Genomic DNA, 21,302 nt, shown 5'->3' with positions numbered 1-21,302 from the left:
GTCGTGAAGACATCCACAAACTAGAGGTAGAGTTCCTCAACCTACAGATGGTGGGGTCTGAAATTGAAGCTTATACGAGGAGATCGAATGAATTAGCCACATTTTGTCCTACTATGGTAGACCCTCCCACCAAACGCATCGAACTGTATCTCAAGGGTCTGGTGCCCGAAATTCAGAATCATATGACCACAGCTAACCTTGGCACTATCCAGCAAGCCACTCGATTGGCTCATCGTCTCACAGACCAGGCTGTAGAACAGAACAAACTACCGAAACGAGCTAAGACTGATACTGCATGTGCTTCTAGAGATAACAAACGCAAGTGGGATGAAAACCTGAGCACGGGATTAATTTTGGTCCAACCTCTGACGCAGCAGCAAGAGATAGATGACTACCAGAGCCCCAAACAGCAGTTTTCTAGTAGTCATGGGCAGAAAAGATATCGAGGAATTCACCCATGGTGCAACAAATGTAACAGACACCACGGTGGCCAGTGCAACAGGGGTCGTTGCCAGCGGTGTCTCAAGATTGGTCATGAAGCAAAGGATTGTCGAAACTCACGTCCTGTAACCCAAGAACAACAACGACTGCCTCAACCTTCACAGAACCAGCAACTGCAACTACCAGCTCCACAGAGCACACAGCAGCAGCCACAGCGTGGAAACGGGGGATGTTTCCAGTGTGGGGCTGAAGGTCATTTTAAACGCGATTGCCCTCAATTAAACCAGGATCAGACTCAAAACCACGACCATGGAAACAGGGATGACAACGGGAAAGTGTTGGGGGAAGCAATGGAAACCATGACGCCGGGGCAGCGTGTACATGATTGGTCAGGGAGACGCAATGAACGATATTTGAACTTATAACTTCTTTTTGGGTTTTTCATTATTATGTTTCCGCTATTCGAACAAAGTTTGGTTTGAACATCAAATGTCTTGGGTTTTATGAATTATTTTAACTACTATATTTTATGTTTGATGTGATGGATGGGTTGATATTGTTGAACACACCTGCCGTATTTACGGACTTTACGAACAGGGTGCGCAAACCTTATCTTGACAAGTTCGTTATTGTCTTTATCGACGACATTCTGATCTACTCCAAGAGTCAGGAGGAGCACGAGCAACACTTACGTCTTATCTTGGAACTTATTCGAAAGGAGCAACTGTACGCAAAGTTTTCAAAATGCGACTTCTGGCTTCGTGAAGTCCACTTCTTAGGCCACGTAGTGAACAAGGATGGGATACATGTCGATCCATCCAAGGTAGATTCGATCAGAAACTGGCCTGCACCGCGTACACCGACAGAAATACGTCAATTCTTGGGTCTGGCAGGTTACTACAGACGGTTTATTAGGGACTTTTCAAAGATCACGCAACCACTTACGCTACTGACACAGAAGGGTGTTACCTATCGCTGGGGAGAGCCCCAGGAGACTGCTTTTCAGCACCTAAAGGATAGACTTTGCAGTGCACCTATCCTCTCATTGCCAGAGGGCACAGACGACTTCGTGGTTTATTGTGATGCATCCATTCGGGGACTGGGATGTGTGTTAATGCAGCGCGACAAGGTTATCGCTTACGCCTCTCGTCAACTCAAGGTTCACGAGCGCAACTACACGACGCACGATTTAGAGCTGGGAGCTGTTGTTTTCGCGCTTAAGATATGGCGACACTACCTGTACGGTACCAGGTGCACGATTTACACCGATCACAGGAGTCTCGAGCATATCCTTAAGCAGAAGGATTTGAATATGCGTCAACGACGATGGGTCGAGTTACTTAACGATTACGAATGCGCTATCAAGTATCATCCAGGCAAAGCCAATGTTGTGGCGGATGCCCTTAGTCGAAAGGACACTTTACCACGGCGCGTGCGAGCGCTACAGCTTACGATTCAGTCTAGCCTTCCTGCTCAGATACGAGCTGCTCAGACAGAAGCCCTGAAGCCCGAAAACGTCAAGGCTGAAGCCTTACGCGGCTCACGACAACAAATGGAACAAAAGGCGGACGGCGCCTACTATGTCACGGGCCGGAGTTGGGTCCCTTTCTATGGCGGTTTACGCGAACTCGTAATAGACGAAGCACACAAGTCTCGTTACTCGGTACATCCAGGGTCGGATAAAATGTACCACGACATCAGCACTGCATATTGGTGGCCTAGTATGAAGGCCCACATTGCTACGTACGTTGGAAAATGCTTGACCTGTGCGAGAGTCAGGGTCAAATATCAGAAACCAGCTGGCCTACTTCAACAGTCTACGATACCACAGTGGAAATGGGAAGAAATTTCCATGGACTTTGTTACAGGCCTACCGAGATCTCAGCGTGGGAACGACACAATATGGGTGATCGTGGATCGACTCACCAAGTCTGCACACTTCTTAGCTATTAAGGAAACGGATAAGTTCTCCACTCTCGCAGATATCTACCTCAAGGAAGTTGTTTCGAGGCACGGGGTGCCCATTTCTATTATTTCGGATCGCGATGCACGATTCACGACAGAGCTTTGGCAAGCGATGCACAAATCCTTCGGCTCAGAATTAGACATGAGCACAGTATATCACCCTCAGACGGATGGGCAGTCTGAGCGAACTATTCAAACTCTAGAAGACACGCTTCGAGCGTATGTTATCGATTTCGGCAACGGCTGGGAAAAGCACCTCCCTTTGGTGGAGTTCTCGTACAATAATAGTTATCACACCAGCATTCAAGCCGCTCCATTCGAGGCATTGTACGGGCGTAAATGCCAGTCACCTCTCTGTTGGGCAGAGGTGGGGGATAGTCAAATCACGGGTCCAGAGATTGTAGTGGACGCCACAGAAAAGATTTCACAGATACAACAACGCATGGCGGCAGCACGCGACCGTCTGAAAGCCTACGCGGACCAGCGTAGGAAGCCATTGGAATTTCGGGTCGGGGACCGGGTTTTACTAAAAGTTTCACCCTGGAAGGGTGTAGTACGTTTTGGCAAACGGGGCAAACTAAGTTCACGGTATGTCGGACCATTCTAGATCATAGAACGAATAGGCAGGGTAGCCTATAGATTGAATCTACCAACTGAACTCGGGGCAGTTCACAATGTCTTTCATGTATCGAACTTACAGGAGTGCCTATCCGATGAAAACCTTATCTTTCCTTGTAAGGAACCCACTATCGACGAGCGGTTACAGTTCGTCAAGGAACCAGTAGAAATCACGGACCGGGATGTGAAGGTCCTCAAAAACAAGAGAATCCCTCTTGTTCGAGTTCGTTGGAACTCCAAACGTGGCCCAGTGTACACCTGGGAACGCGAAGATAGGATGACAGAAAAGTACCCCCAGTTATTCGGAACCAATGCAACCACTACTGAGGCTGAAGCTACTACTACTGAATTTCGGGACGAAATTCCAAATCAACGGGGGGATGATGTGACACCCCAGGAAAACCAGTAAACGATACAGCTTACCTAGCTTCCTCAGTGAGTGCATACCAAATTTCGGGACGAAATTTCCAATTAGTTGGGGATAATGTGACAACTCGAGTTTCTGACTTTCACTTTCGCATTAAATGCGCGTTGACTTTGACTGTTTAGTTGTTTGGATTATGGACTTGTAATTGTACACGTTGTGTTTTGATGAAATGAATTGTCGTGTTGCACATATGTGATTACTTGCTGTGGTATTAAAGTTATTATTAGAATATGATTAAAACACTTAGTTTAGATCGAAACATGTTATGCCAATCGAAGGACCCCGAAAGATATCCTTCGATTCGAAGGATCAACTGCCGGTTCGAAGGATCTCGAAACATATCCTTCGAACCAAGACCATATCCTTCGACTGGAACCCAGATCCTTCGGCCCAGTCTTTCAGATGGGCTTGGCCCATTTCTGTAATACGTATAAATACGTATCAGCATGTATCGGCCCAGTCTTTCAGATGGGCTTGGCCCAGTCTTTCCAATTAGTTGGGGATAATGTGACAACTCGAGTTTCTGACTTTCACTTTCGCATTAAATGCGCGTTGACTTTGACTGTTTAGTTGTTTGGATTATGGACTTGTAATTGTACACGTTGTGTTTTGATGAAATGAATTGTCGTGTTGCACATATGTGATTACTTGCTGTGGTATTAAAGTTATTATTAGAATATGATTAAAACACTTAGTTTAGATCGAAACATGTTATGCCAATCGAAGGACCCCGAAAGATATCCTTCGATTCGAAGGATCAACTGCCGGTTCGAAGGATCTCGAAACATATCCTTCGAACCAAGACCATATCCTTCGACTGGAACCCAGATCCTTCGGCCCAGTCTTTCAGATGGGCTTGGCCCATTTCTGTAATACGTATAAATACGTATCAGCATGTATCGGCTGTCATTTTCTATCATATTCCCAACCCTAGAGCTCTCCAAACTGTGACGGCAAGCTAGTAACCACAGGAGACCCTTGCGACCAAACCCTCATTTCGGTTAGTAAAATCTATTTGATTCGATCGTTCGTTTATATGCGTATGTGTTCACGTGTAGTGTGTTCTTGATTGTTGATGTAACCTGAACTGATACATGCCTGAATATTATGATTTTGAATACGATTGAATATCGATATAGATTTCACATAGGGTTTGATGATGTGTTAATGTGCGTTAACCGGTTTCGTGATACGTTTAAACTAGGTTCATGCTAGACAATGATTTCTGGATGATTGCGTTATGATTAGATGTGCTAAATGATTCTGATGTTTTGGTAATGATGATGACGGCTGTACAGATGATTAGGGTTGCTGTTCCTGTGAAAACGTAACTGATTGTGAAAACGTAACTGTTGATTGATCGAAAGATGCTTGTAGTCGAAACATAGCATTGACCGAAGGATAGATATGACCGAAACATAATTAAGTTGACCGAAAGATACCTTAGGTCGAAAGATGACTGATGGTACGAAACATACCAACTAGTCCGAAAGATAACTGTGAAAACTTGTAAGTGTTGAAAGATCACTGATGTGTCGAAAGTTAACAGTGGATCGAAGGATAGTAGCAATTATAAACATCCTTCGAAGGATGGAATGTATACATGAACTATTTGACATGCCATGCTTGATGATGAATGTTTACATTTGTAATTGTGTGCACTAGCTGATGAGTAACTAGGAAATGGTACGTGTTGCGCCGATGTACAAACTGACTGTTACGTGAACATTATATTGCATGCGAATCATTGTGAACATGAACTGATTTGTTATACGTGCGTACAGTAGGACGTGATTAATTACTAGTGAGCGCATAACTTAGCATACCGAGCAAACCAAGGTGAGTTCACACAGCCAAGGCATGGGTTCCCAGGGTGGGAATGGGTTGGATGATTAATTGTGCATACTTTGATACTGTAACGAACGATTAAACTGTTGATGCTTACGAACTACTCAACTGCCTTCGCACCCACCCTGGTCGGTAAAGACTATGGTCGCGAACGAACTGATAAATTGCCTTCGCACACACCCTGGTCGGTAAAGACTATGGTCGCGAACTAACAGGAAAACGTGGAACACCACCACAGGAAAACGTGGAACACCACCACAGGAAAACGTGGAACACCACCACAGGAAAACGTGGAACCCCACCACAGGAAAACGTGGAACACCACCACAGGAAAACGTGGAACACCACCACAGGAAAACGTGGAACACCACCACAGGAAAACGTGGAACCCCACCACAGGAAAACGTGGAACACCACCACAGGAAAACGTGGAACCCACCACAGTAAAATATACAAACGGCCCAGTAGAGCCACCTATTACAAATGAACTTACTATTACGCATTCTCTTTATGTGAACTCGCTCAACTAGTTTGTTGATCATTCTGTTGCATGCCTTGCAGATCGCTAGGTACTTGGAGCTTGCACTGGAGATGCGGGTCGTTGTGGACAAGGATCGTGGCTCTTCCGCTTTACTATTGTGATACTTAAAACTATTGATACTGGTTTATTTACTATGCTTCCGCAACACTTTTGAAACGATTTAATGTTTGAACACCTTTTGTATTGAATGGATGGTTTTCATTTACTTTATTTAATATTAAATGCATGTTCAATATGATTGGTGGCTTGATCCTGGTCAGTCACGCTCCCAAGCGGTGATACTCCGCAGGTGGATTTTGGGGGTGTGACAGTATAACTTACTATTGGCCCTGTAGAGCCACCCGTTACTTACTATTACGCATTTACTTACTGTGAACTCGCTCAACTAGTTTGTTGATCATTCTGTTACATGCCTTGCAGATCGTTAGGTACTTGGAGCTTGCACTGGAGAAGCGGGTCGTTGTGGGCAAGGATCGTGGATTTCTACGTTGAAACTATTATGACATTTAAAACTATTAACTATTGTTGGTTATTTACTATGCTTCCGCTACACTTTAAAACTATGGTTATGTTTTGAACACCTATCGTATTGAATGGATGGTTTATATTTATTTTACTTAATATTATTTACATGTTCAATATGATTGGTGGCTTGATCCTGGTCAGTCACGCTCCCAAGCGGTGATGCTCCGCGTGTGGATTTTGGGGGTGTGACAGATTGGTATCAGAGCCATTGGTTATAGAGAACTTGGTTTTAATATGGAAAAACGTTTTTATTAAAAACCAGACTATAACCAGAACAGTGCTCTCAACGATCCACAACGACGCTTCGCTCCACGTGCAAGGCTCAACTTCCTAGGTAATAAGGTTTATGTTTATTGCCTACATGCTAGAATTTGCATAGAACTTTGCTCGTAGTATGCTTACATTACTTTGCTCACAACTTGTTACTGCATGAGAATACTTATGTGCCTACACTTTTCTGTCACCGCACTACTCGCGAACAATGCACACTTATGCTACATTTACTACTCGATCATGTTTAGATGTGTTAACATGACTCAAGCCCAGTTGACGGCTCTCATTAACGAACAAGTTGCTGCGGCACTTGCAGCCGCACAAGCAGGAGGTATAACCTGCTATTCCAGACCTATTCTAGGATGTTAGATCCTACTCTCGTGACCCAACTCTCGCGCTTAACCTTGACCTATCTTTCTCGCGCAACGGGTCAGAACGCATAGCAACCTGTCTGCACATTCAAGAACTTCATGGACTGTCGTCCAAGCACATTCAGTGGCACATAAAGAGCAGTTGGACTACTCCATTGGTTTGGGAAGCTCGAGTCGGTATTCGAGATGTTTGAATGCCTTGAGGCTCGCAGGGTCAAGTACGCCACCGGTACTTTGGAAGAAATCGCGCTAACCTGGTGGAACGCGCAAGTACGGATACTAGGGTTGGCAGCTGCTAACGCCACCCTTGGAACGAATTCAAAGAACGCATTAAAAGGGAATACTGCACGCGTGATGACATCCACAAGTTGGAAGTGGAGCTTTACCATTTGAAAATGACGGGGTCAGGAACTGATGCTTATACGAAACGGACGAACGAATTGGCCATCTTGTGTCCAACCATGGTGGACCCTCCAAGCAAGTGTATCGAATTGTACCTCAAGGGTCTAGCCTCAGAGATTCCGAGCCATGCTACATTGGTTAACCTCGACAATATCCAAGACATTCAGCGTCTTGCTCATCGCCTCACGGGTCAAGCAGTGGAACAGAACATAACAGGCAGTGGTCAGGGGCAGGGTGGATATCGGGGAATTCACCCAATGTGAAACTAATACAACAGACACCACGGTGGTTAGTGCAACGAGGGACGTTGCCAGAGGTGTCTCAAGATGGGCCATGAAGCTAAGGATACAGGACCCCACGTCCTGCAAACCAGAATCTCCAGCAACAACAGCAAGCAGAAATCCTATACAAGGAAAAGATTATTCGTATTCCTCGCTCCAGTCAAGAACCTCTCGAAGTTCAAGGCGACAAGAGTGGTGCTGTGGTTGGCATCATATCTTTCTTGAAGGCGCAGAAATGTTTACGTAAGGGACATACCGCCATTTTGGCTCTCGTTACTGATGCATCAGCAAAGGAAAGGAAGCTGGAGGATATCCCAGTTATACGCGACTTTCCTCAGGTGTTTCCTACAGATTTACCTGGTCTACCGCCTCATCGTCAGGTCGTATTTCAAATCGAGCTCGCTCCAGGAGCAGCACCCATAGCTCGAGTACCGTATCGCTTCGCTCCACCAGAATCGGAAGAACTACCGACGCAGCTACCAGGAATCTTGGATAAGGGATTTATCCGACCTATCTCTTCGCCTTGGGAGCTACAAGAACTATTAGATACCAATTATCGGTGAAAAAGAAGGATGGCACCTTCAGGATGTGAAATTGATTACCGTGAACTGAACAAGATCACAGTGAAGAACCGTTATCCTCTTCCACGCATTGATGACTTATTCGCCCAGTTGTAAGGGTCGAGTTACTACTCCAAGGTTGATCTACAGGCTGATTATCATCAGCTGAGAGTCCGGGATGAGGACGTCTCCAAGACAGCTTTCAGAGCTCGCCTGCAGTTTTTCATGGATCCTTATGAACAGGGTGTGCAAACCCTACCTTGACAAGTTCGTCATTGCCTTCATCGACGCCATTCTGATCCACTCCAAGAGTCAGGAGGAACACGAGCAGCACTTACGTCTTATCTTGGAACTTCTTCGAAAGGAGCAACTGTACGCAAAGTTTTCAAAATGCGACTTCTGGCTTCGTGAAGTCCACTTCTTAGGCCATGTGGTGAACAAGGATGGGATTCATGTCGATCCATCCAAGGTTGATTCGATCAGAAACTGGCCAGCACCACGTACACCGACAGAAATACGCCAATTCTTGGGTTTGGCGGGTTACTACAGGCGATTTATTAAAGACTTCTCAAAGATCGCGCAACCACTTACTATGCTAACACAGAAAGGTGTCGTTTACAGATGGGGTAATACGCAAGAGACCGCTTTTCAGTACTTAAAGGATAGGCTTTGCAGCGCACCTATTCTCTCATTGCCAGAGGGCACGGATGACTTCGTGGTTTATTGTGACGCATCGATACAGGGGCTTGGTTGTGTATTGATGCAGCGGGATAAAGTTATTGCCTACGCCTCTCGTCAACTCAAGGTTCATGAACGGAACTACACGACGCACGATTTAGAGCTAGGAGCTGTTGTTTTTGCGCTTAAGATATGGCGACACTATCTGTACGGTACCAGGTGCACGATTTACACCGATCACAGGAGTCTCGAGCATATTCTTAAGCAAAAGGATTTGAATATGCGTCAACGGAGATGGGTTGAACTTCTAAACGACTATGAATGCGCCATCAAGTATCATCCAGGCAAGGCCAATGTTGTGGCGGATGCCCTCAGTCGGAAAGACACTCTACCGAAGCGCGTGCGAGCGCTACAGCTTACTATCCAGTCTAATCTTCCTGCACAGATACGAGCTGCTCAGATTGAAGCACTGAAACCCGAAAACGTCAAAACTGAAGCCTTACGTGGTTCAAGGCAACAGATGGAACAAAAGGAAGACGGCGCCTACTATGTAACGGGGCGTATTTGGGTCCCACTTTATGGCGGTTTACGCGAACTTGTAATGGATGAAGCTCACAAGTCTCGCTATTCGGTACATCCAGGATCGGATAAAATGTACCACGACATCAGCACTACTTATTGGTGGCCTAGTATGAAGGCTCACATCGCTACGTACGTTGGAAAATGCTTAACCTGTGCGAGAGTCAAGGTTGAATATCAGAAACCAGCAGGCTTACTTCAACAACCCAAGATACCACAGTGGAAATGGGAAGAAATTTCCATGGATTTCGTTACGGGCTTACCTAGATCCCAGCGTGGGAATGACACTATTTGGGTGATCGTTGATCGACTCACAAAGTCTGCTCACTTCTTGGCTATCAAAGAAACGGATAAGTTTTCTACCCTAGCAGACATCTACTTGAAAGAAGTTGTTTCGAGGCACGGAGTGCCTACCTCTATTATTTCGGATCGCGATGCACGATTCACGTCAGAGCTTTGGCAAGCGATGCACAAATCCTTCGGCTCACGATTAGACATGAGCACAGCATATCATCCTCAGACGGATGGGCAGTCTGAGCGAACTATCCAAACTCTAGAAGACATGCTTCGAGCGTGTGTTATCGATTTCGGCAACGGCTGGGAAAAACACCTTCCTTTAGTGGAGTTTTCATACAATAACAGTTACCACACCAGCATTCAAGCCGCTCCATTTGAGGCATTGTACGGACGTAAATGCCGGTCACCTCTCTGTTGGGCAGAGGTGGGGGATAGTCAAATTACGGGTCCAGAGATTGTAGTGGACGCCACAGAAAAGATTGCGCAGATCCGGCAACGCATGGCGGCAGCACGCGACCGTCAGAAAGCCTACGCGGATAAGCGTAAGAGACCATTGGAATTTCAGGTCGGGGACCGGGTTTTACTTAAAGTCTCACCCTGGAAGGGTGTGGTTCGATTTGGTAAACGAGGCAAACTCAATCCGCGGTACGTCGGACCGTTCGAGATCATTGAGAAAATTGGCAAAGTAGCCTACAGATTAAACCTACCTCCTGAACTCGGCGCAGTTCACAATGTATTTCATGTGTCGAATCTGAAGAAGTGCCTGTCAGATGAGACCCTTATAGTTCCTTTTAAGGAACTCACTATCGACGAGCGGTTGCAGTTCGTCGAGGAACCAGTTGAAATCACGGACCGGGATGTTAAGGTCCTCAAACACAAGAGAATCCCTCTTGTTCGAGTTCGTTGGAACTCCCGACGTGGCCCAGAGTACACCTGGGAGCGCGAAGATCAAATGAAAGAAAAGTACCCCCAGTTATTCGAAACCAATGCAACCACTACTGAGGCTGAAGCTACTACTACTGAATTTCGGGACGAAATTCCAAATCAACGGGGGGATGATGTGACACCCCAGGAAAACCAGTGAACGATGTAACTTACCTAGCTTCCTCAGTGAGTGCGTACCAAATTTCGGGACGAAATTTCTTTCAAGTTGGGGATAATGTGACAACTCGAATTTCCAAGATTCGTTTTCGTATTTATTGCATAATCATGTATTAACTAGTCGTTTATTTGCACATTTGGTTGCCATGAAATTATATACGTTTTGATTGTTTGATTGTGCATAGTTGTTTGTTATTTGTGAAACTTGTCAAATGTGTAAACTTGGTGGTAGAACTATGAAATAGTTATGAGATGGTGTACTATTGTAAATTATATTAGTTAGGGGTGTAGAGAGCCATTAGTGAACTTGATTATACTTAACCCTAATCCCCTTTTCACTAATCACTTTCACCAAAACCAAAGCACGTACTTGTAATCTCTAATCCTCCTAGCAATCATCATCAAATCATTGGCAAGGCACCACAAGTTTGATTACTCTCTTTCTCTAGGATCATCACAAGGTAATTGTTTAATCATTGTTGTGATTAATTGTCGATTGTTTATTGATTTCTTGATTCTTGTGTTCATGGTAAACCCTAGTCTTCACATGATGATTCTGTGTTTTTGATTGATGATTGATTGTTGTGTTATGAAGATTATAAGTCAGATAATCAATTGATTGATGATTGTGATGTGTGAGAGGTAGACATAGAGGTCATTGCTTTGATCTGTGTATTGCAAACGTATGAATTAGGGTTTTCACGGTCGTATGTTAACAAAAACGTAACTGATATGATTCTCTCCTGTATTGGAATGCATGTTATTATGTGCCTGAGTTTAATTCCTGAATGTTGTCCGAGTTTAATTGTTGATTTGAGAGTCTGAGTTTAATCTTTACTATATGTCCGAGATTAATGTTACCTCTCATGTCCGAGTTTAAGCTTAGAAACCCCCCCCCCCCCGAGTTTAACTTGTCCGAGTTTAGGGCCATAAGGTCCTTGTCCGAGTTTAATTCATGGGCTAGAGTCCGAGTTTATAAACCTCCTCTTGTCCGAGTTTAAAATGGATCCCTCTTGTCCGACTTTAATCAATACAATGCTGGTCCGAGTTTAATCTATTCAATGCATGTCCGAGTTTCTAAGCATCCATCACAAGGTCCGAGTTTAATTCTTTAGTGTGGTGTCCGAGTTTAATGAACAAAAGATGGCCCGAGTTTATGAAATGCAAGAGGTCCGAGTTCTTGTATGTTATGAGAGGTCCGACTTTGGGTTGTTTTATGCATAGTCCGAGAATGCTAATGCTTGACTTTGAATGATCTGAGTTTAAATTAAAGGGGTAGGTCCGAACTTCATGGAGTGCCATGTGGTCCGAATGTATTTAAGTCATGTCCACTGTCTTAATTTTGTTTAACTGTTGATACTCGAATGTTATGATTAATAGTGCCATACATTGTCTTGACTTTTTAAATAAGCCTGTTCGGTGGTTAACATGTTAGGTTGTCAACCTTGTTATGTACGCATATAACTCTGTTAATACGTATCTGTGATTAACCTATTAACTGAGTTAAGCTTATTAACTCAGTTAACCATATTAGTTCTGCTAGCATGTTAACCCTGTTAATTGTATTGATGCAATTAGTTACTTGAGCTACATGATGATGTGATTGCCAAACGCACTGTGTGACATTAGGACATATGTTAATCGTTGCGAGTCTAAACTGATTGAATATATGTGCCCGCTATAGGACTTGATTGAATTCTTGTGAGCACTTAACTTAGCATACCGAGCAAACCAAGGTGAGTTCACACTCCTACTAAGGCATGGGATTCCCGGGTCGTGGGAATGGGTTAAAGGTTTCAATTGACTTATAACGTACAAACGCTTTTCCTAGACTATCACCTATCATGGTCCTCGGATGTCAGGACGGTTCCGTAGGTTGGGATAACACCTACGTGGTTCCGTAGGTTAGATAACACCTACGTGGTCATATGCCATTACTGCCTCGGATGTCAGGCACGCACGTAAAACCTACGTGTACGCATTACTTACTTCTTCCGTAGGTTGGGATAACACCTACGTGGTCATATGCCATTACTGCCTCGGATGTCAGGCACGCACGTAAAACCTACGTGTACGCATTACTTACTTCTTCCGTAGGTTGGGATAACACCTACGTGGTCATATACTAATTACTATCCTCGATACAAAGGATACGTACGTGAAACCCACGTACACCCTATACACGCTACTGTTCTCGGACGAAGAACAGGGATGATACGAATAGTCTAGTGGTCACATAACATGGGAAGCCCCCACTTGTATAACTTACTATTGGCCCTGTAGAGCCACCCGTTACTTACTATTACGCATTTACTTACTGTGAACTCGCTCAACTAGTTTGTTGATCATTCTGTTACATGCCTTGCAGATCGTTAGGTACTTGGAGCTTGCACTGGAGAAGCGGGTCGTTGTGGGCAAGGATCGTGGATTTCTACGTTGAAACTATTATGACATTTAAAACTATTAACTATTGTTGGTTATTTACTATGCTTCCGCTACACTTTAAAACTATGGTTATGTTTTGAACACCTATCGTATTGAATGGATGGTTTATATTTATTTTACTTAATATTATTTACATGTTCAATATGATTGGTGGCTTGATCCTGGTCAGTCACGCTCCCAAGCGGTGATGCTCCGCGTGTGGATTTTGGGGGTGTGACAAAACGAACCAACATCCGGAACATTTTTGAGCATGTTTCATGTCCACAATGTTTAGGCATCATTTTAGGGCCTTAAAGTTGACTTTACGGGCCTTAGAAGTGTCCGAAATGGCTTAAATACGCAACAGGGACCAAAACGGTCATTTTTCAAAGTATATGCAGATCAGACGGGCTCAGGCGGCCCGCCTGAGTTTTTGCATATCCTGACGCCGGCCGCATGGGACTATCAGACAGATTCAATGTATGCATTTAATGCAGTTGGCCTTTCGTTCGATCAAGGGGCGATGCCCTTTCACCCAATCAAGAGCCAAGGGGCATTTTCTGACTTACCACAACATTTCGACAAGTGTACGCACGAGATCGCGGCACGATATTCGATAAACGATCCTAATGGTTCCACTTTTCCTATAAATACCCCCCCCCTTTGTTCCAAAACCCACACAATCTGATCTTAAGGCTCTAAGTTGGAACCATTGTTTCATACCTGAGCCATTTTGGTCTAGATTAGCATTCGGGGACCCTCCGTAAGTCTTCTTTCGTTCTTTTATTCGCTTTTCGAGTCCGAAAGTCAACGTTTTGTTGACTTTCTGCATTGACCAGCTTATGGTCGATGCGAAGTTCATGGAACTTCATAACGTGAGCGCGATCACGATGGTTATAGTCCGTAGTGACTATACCTACTGATCACCACGTTATCTAGGCTCAGTGACGAGTCGTAGTTTCGGCCAAAATGTGCATTCTTGCATATTTTGTAACCAAACTACTCGTGGGCATCAAAGCCGTTTGTTTTGATGTCAAACCTGTTTTCAAACTTAGTTAAGCATGTTCTAACATGCTTAGCTCGTCACTTTTAGTTTAGTGCTTATATAGTGCTTATCGCTTATACTTTCGAACCCGACCCATTTGGTCGATCATTAGGATCCGACCAAACACTTTAGGTGGCCATAGTTGTAACCTTCCGGGGTTATACCTAGTGGTCACGATGTCAGGCGTTCCAGACGCGTTCTACGCGAACGACGCGTAAGGTAGCATAAGCTACCTAAACGGGTCGTGATGGACCGTAAGCACTTAGGTTAAGTTTCATTTTAGTATGTAGGCTTTGTTAAACCATATTACACGAGTCTACATACTCGTTTGGTTTACGAACCCGCGTACTATCCGATCCTTCCGATTTGGTCCGGTATATTAACATAGCTACCTATTAGGTGCCGTTTGATATCCCGTGATCTTTAGCATTATCTGGTTATTATACAAGAACTCCAAAGCAATCTCAGGTGAGTACATTGAACCCCTCTTTTACTATTTTCCAAACTGTTTTGGGGTGAAACACGTGTGCCTACTTGCTACTTTTATGCTTTCCGGTTTTCACATCATATACTACTATGTTCGATAGTACATATATAGTACATGATTTCATTGTGTTTATGCTATGTATGCCCATTGTGTGCGTACTTAGTACATTGCTTTACATTTCATGCTACGTACGCCCATTGTGTGCATACGTAGTACATTGTTTCACATTGCATTACTGTTGCATATGCTCATCCAGCATATGAACACATTACACTACATTTTGAACCGTTGTACTCTACAATACATTTCATGCTACGTACGCCCATTGTGTGCATACGTAGTACATTGTTTCACATTGCATTACTGTTGCATATGCTCATCCAGCATATGAACACATTATACTACATTTTGAACCGTTGTACTCCACAATACATTTCATGCTACGTACGCCCATTGTGTGCATACGTAGTACATTGTTTCACATTGCATATCTGTTGCATATGCTCATCCAGCATATGAACACATTATACTACATTTTGAACCGTTGTACTCCACAATACATTTCATGCTACGTACGCCCATTGTGTGCATACGTAGTACATTGTTTCACATTGCATATCTGTTGCATATGCTCATCCAGCATATGAACACATTATACTACATTTTGAACCGTTGTACTCCACAATACATTTCATGCTACGTACGCCCATTGTGTGCATACGTAGTACATTGTTTCACATTGCATATCTGTTGCATATGCTCATCCAGCATATGAACACATTATACTACATTTTGAACCGTTGTACTCCACAATACATTTCATGCTACGTACGCCCATTTTGTGCATACGTAGTACATTGTTTCACATTGCATATCTGTTGCATACGCTCATCCAACATATGAACACATTATACTACATTTTGAACCGTTGTACTCCACAATACATTTCATGCTACGTACGCCCATTGTGTGCATACGTAGTACATTATTTCACATTGCATATCTGTTGCATATGCTCATCCAGCATATGAACACATTATACTACATTTTGAACCGTTGTACTCCACAATACATTTCATGCTACGTACACCCACTGTGTGCATACGTAGTACATTATTTCACATTGCATATCTGTTGCATATGCTCATCCAGCATATGAACACATTATACTACATTTTGAACCGTTGTACTCCACAATACATTTCATGCTACGTACGCCCATTGTGTGCATACGTAGTACATTATTTCACATTGCATATCTGTTGCATATGCTCATCTAGCATATGAACACATTACACTAAATTTCGAACCGTTGTAACCATTTGACTATGTGAACCGTCTTACCCCTTTGATTTCATGAATCGTCTGTAACCATTAAACCATGTAAACCAGTTGTATCCGTTGACATGAATTACATTTGACAATAGACATTTGACTATACATAAACATTTCTACCGTTGTTAAACATTTCATCTTGATGGTTTGGTTTGAGCAAGTGATTTAAGTAACGAGGCATGTGAAATATGATACAAGCATGGTGGATTCGCCGCTGGTACTTCCTATATATAAGTGTTTGTATGGTATTACATATCGTAGCGTTATTTGAATCATTTCAATTTGAGACATAGAACATTTTATACAAATAACACGCTTTTCACAAGACATTGATTTACAAACAACAAATCTTATACAAACTCTTTTTACATGGTTATTCAGTTAACCATGCATTGTTCTCCTATTTATACATATCATTTGATCTTACCGTTTTTCAAATGATTTACAAGACAAAGCAAAATACGAGGTTCATGACTAAACATTTTCTCAAACTCAAGTCATGAATTCCATTTTCACAAAACCAATGTATCTCACAGGCATTTTTATGCTGACGTACCTATTTTCACATGTGTTTTTAGGAGATGATGCATAGGACTTATCAAGACATACTTAGGCGAACCTGTGCCTTAGTGACTTAAAACGAGACAAGAACTAGTTAATTTATGTTATGTACACTTTGATTCTTGTTTAGAAAATGTAAACTTTCATGTTTGATTTATAAAACGAAACTTCATTTGCCATGGATTTGAAACAATTGATTCTGTTACAACACTCCCCGACGTTTCCGCCACGTTTTGTATGTTCTACGTGGTCGGGGTGTGACAGCTTATATAGGGTCGTAAGGTAAGCGATCTAAACCATCGCTTATACTTTCAAACCCGACCCATTTGGTCGATCATTAGGATCCGACCAAACACATTAGGTGACCATCGCTGTAACCTTCCGAGGTTATACCTTGTGGTCACGATGTAAGGCGTTCCAAACGCGTTCTACGCGAACGACGCGTTAAGGTAGCATAAGCTACCTAAACGGGTCGTAATGGGCCGTAAGCACTTAGGTTAGGTTTCATTTTAGTATGTAGGCTTTGTTAAACCATATTACACGAGTCTCCATACTCGTTTGGTTTACGAACCCGTATACTATCCGATCCTTCCGATTTAGGTCCGGTATATTAACATAGCTACCTATTAGGTGCCGTTTGATATTCCGTGATCTCTAGCATTGTTTGGTTATTATACAAGAACTTCAAAGCAACCTCAGGTGAGTACATTGAACCCCATCTTTTGCAGTTTTCCAAACTGTTATGGGGTGAAACGCATGTGCCTACTTGTTACTTTCATGCTTTCCATGTTTTCACATCATATACCTGCTATATTCATTAGTACATTATAGTACACGATTTCATTACATCTCATGCTATGTATGCCCATTGTGTGCATACTTAGTACATTGCTTTACATTACGTTTCATGCTATGTATGCCCATTGTGTGCGTACTTAGTACATTGTTTCACATTACATTTCATGCTATTTATGCCCATTGTGTGCATACTTAGTACATCACTTTACAATACATTTCATGCTATGTACGCCCATTGTGTGCATACTTATTACATTGTTTTACGTTGCATTTCTGTTGCATATGCTCATCCAGCATATGAACACATTATACTACATTTTGAACCGTTGTAACCATTTAACTATGTGAACCGTCTTACCCCTTTGATTACATGAACCGTCTGTAACCGTTGAACCGTGTAAACCAGTTGTATCCGTTGACATGATTTGCATTTGACAATAGACATTTGACTATACATAAACATTTCCACAATTATACAACATTTCATCTTGGTGGTTTGGTTTGAGTAAGTGATTAAGTAACGAGGCGTGTGTAATATGATACAAGCATGGTGGATACGCCGCTGGTACTTCCTATATATAAGTGTTTGTATGGTATTACATATCGTAGCGTTATTTGAATCATTTCAATTTGAGACATATGACGTTTTATACAAATAACACACTTTTCACGAGACATTGTTTTACAAACGACTTATCTTATATAAACTCATTTTACATGGTTATCCGTTTAACCATACAGTGTTCTCTTATTTATACATATCATTTGATCTTACCGTTTTTCAAATGATTTACAAGACAAAGCAAAATACGAGGTTCATGACTAAACATTTTCTCATACATAAGTCATGAATTCCATTTTCACAAAACCAATGTATCTCACAGGCATTTTTATGCTGACGTACCTATTTTCACATGTGTTTTCAGGAGATGATGCATAGGACTTACCGAGACATACTTAGGAAGACCTGTGCCTTAGTGACTTAAAACGAGACAAGAACTAGTTAATTTATGTTATGAACACTTTGATTCTTGTTTAAACAATGTAAACATTCATGTTTGATTAATAAAACGAAACTTCAATTGCCATGGATTTGAAACAATTGATTCTGTTACAACACTCCCCGACGCGAGTTTACTTGCGTTTATAACCTTCCTAGGACCCTAACGCGAGTTTACTTGCGTTTAGTCATAAAACGCAACGCGAGTTTATAACCTTCCTAGGACCCTAACGCGAGTTTACTTGCGTTTAGTCATAAAACAATACCGTCACCTATCCTTAGGCGACGACCACAACAAGAACATAAATTTCAAAACCGCTTTGAAAACTAATCATCTGTTCTAGGATGATTGATTACTAGGTTTTGAACCCTCTGTTATAAGGTTTTGAACCCCTTTGGGTTTTCAAAATCTCGTCAAGGTTTTGTGTCCTAAATAGTGTGAACACGTGCGAACTGGAAGAGTGAATGCCTGTACCCTGGGATTTCTGTCTAAGGTTAGGGTGTTCGTACAAATCCACATAATCGGACCAGTCACTCTTACCTGGGAACTCTTGGGGTGAGTGTCCACTTATAGGCGAGCATGTCTTCGCGATACACTATGAGGATCTATTTGCTCTGACTCAGCCTTGGTGTTGTTTGTTTGCTTCGTGGATTCAAACAAATGACCATCAACCATGATTATGGCCGGTAATTTTAACATCCTATTCTTACCCAATGCCATTTCATTTGTTTTCTTTCTTGTCTCTCATTTAGAATGCCTCCTCGACGCGAAAACCAGATAGCGACTGCAGAACTGGCAGAGATCATTGCGCAGCAAATGGCTGCTCAATTCCCAAACCTCTTTGCTCAATGGAACCAAGCCAACAACAACCATAATGCCCCCTGCAACTTCAAGACATTCAACTCGGCTAAGCCATCAAAGTTTTCTGGGTCTCAAGGAGCGACTGCACTTCTGCAATGGTTCGAGAGTTTAGAGAACACCTTCAGACATGTCCAATGTTCTAACGAGCGAAAGGTAGAATTCGCATCTAGCGTCTTTGAGAAACGAGCTTTGACATGGTAGAATGGTGTGATGAGAGATAGGGGTGCCGATGTGGCACTGGCTCAAACATGGCAAGAGCTTCGAGCTCTGATGATGAAGGAATTCTGTCCTCGTCACGAGATCAGGGCCTTGGAAACGGAGTTCGACGATCTTAAGCAGGTTAGCGGTGAGCATCGAGCCTACACGGACCGTTATGAGGAGTTAAGTTTGTTATGCCCGGATATGGTTACACCTTTGGATAAGGCAATCGAAAAGTACATTGATGGCCTCCCTGAGTCAATACAAGACATTGTGACTGGTAGCAACCCTACTACAGTCAGACAGGCCATTGAGCTATCTGCAACCTTGACTGAATCAAAGATAAGGAAAGGTAAACTTTTCCGAAATGGTGACAAGAAACCGGTCGGGGAATCGAACCCAATCGGGGAATCAAAGACCATGGATGAACAGACTGAATCCTCTAAAAAGTCAAAGAAGCGAAAGGCTTCTCAGAACTTCGCCGTGGTCGCTCACAATGGTCAAGCCGTTCCCAACCAACCAGCTCAACCCCCTGCTAGAAAACCATACAATGGAACTGCACCCTTGTGCAACCAATGTAGCCTCCATCATCACGCCAATGTACAGTGTCGCAAATGCCAAACTTGTGGACTTATAGGCCACACAGCAAAAGTCTGTCCAGCTACAGCTGCGCCAAACCAAGCTGGCAACAATCCTGCTCACGGTCGTTTTCTACCAGGCTCTTGTTTCAACTGTGGCGAGATGGGTCATTTCCGAAGAAATTGCCCAAGGCTTGCTAATGCAAATCCAGCACAGGGATAAGCATCTGACTGACTAGAAGACAACATCGTTTAGAAATAATCACATCTTATGTATTATTTTCTTTTGTTGTCAAGGTCCAAGAAAGAGTTGTTATCGTTGTTTATAAATAAATCTTTTATTTACATTGCAATGTATTTCTGTGGTTGCATGTATAAACGACATATCCCTTACAATACCGACAATCAAGTAACCGTATTCCTTGAAGAACAAACTACCCCCAAAATTTTCCCATTCTATGACCTCTTGCGTCTTCCACAAAATTCCTAAGAACCCGTTTATTCTAAGGAAACGAAGTACAAAGCGCAAGTTACAACATGAGACGAATACCCATGGTACCACTATAAATCCTTAATAGGGTACCTAAGGATTTCCCGTAAGTCCTTAATTGTTGTATACCTTAATTCGAATGTGGTGATTCCTTATAATCAAAAATCGAATTTTGGGAGATCTTTCTATCTTCTCAGATAGATTCCAGTGAACATTAAGGCCCGTCGACAGGTTTCCATATCCGTATTCAATCAATAACAAGTTAATAACAAATTATAATCAAGTTAAACAATTATGTGACTTTGTGATTATGTGTTCCCTTATGTTTTGTTGTGTGATCCAAATTATGTTATCCAATCCTCGTAGAATCTTACATATCCTTGTACAAGAGATTCATGGTAGGATACCCAAAGGTATTACTTAAAATCCTCAATGGACTTCTATGTTATAGTTAAGTCCCTTGGATTATAAAGTACTACTTCATAATTAGACCCCTTGAGTGGTCTAGATAAAGAGATTGATCAAAAAATCTGGCTAGGGATATCATGTGATGATATAGCTGAAAGGACTCCTTGGTGGCCTAACTAAGAAGATCCCCTATCAATCTAATTAAAAGG

This window comes from Helianthus annuus, chromosome 9 (genome assembly GCF_002127325.2).
Source record: "Helianthus annuus cultivar XRQ/B chromosome 9, HanXRQr2.0-SUNRISE, whole genome shotgun sequence".
NCBI classification, from domain to species: Eukaryota; Viridiplantae; Streptophyta; class Magnoliopsida; order Asterales; family Asteraceae; genus Helianthus; species Helianthus annuus.
Note: the sequence above shows the minus strand (reverse complement) of the source record.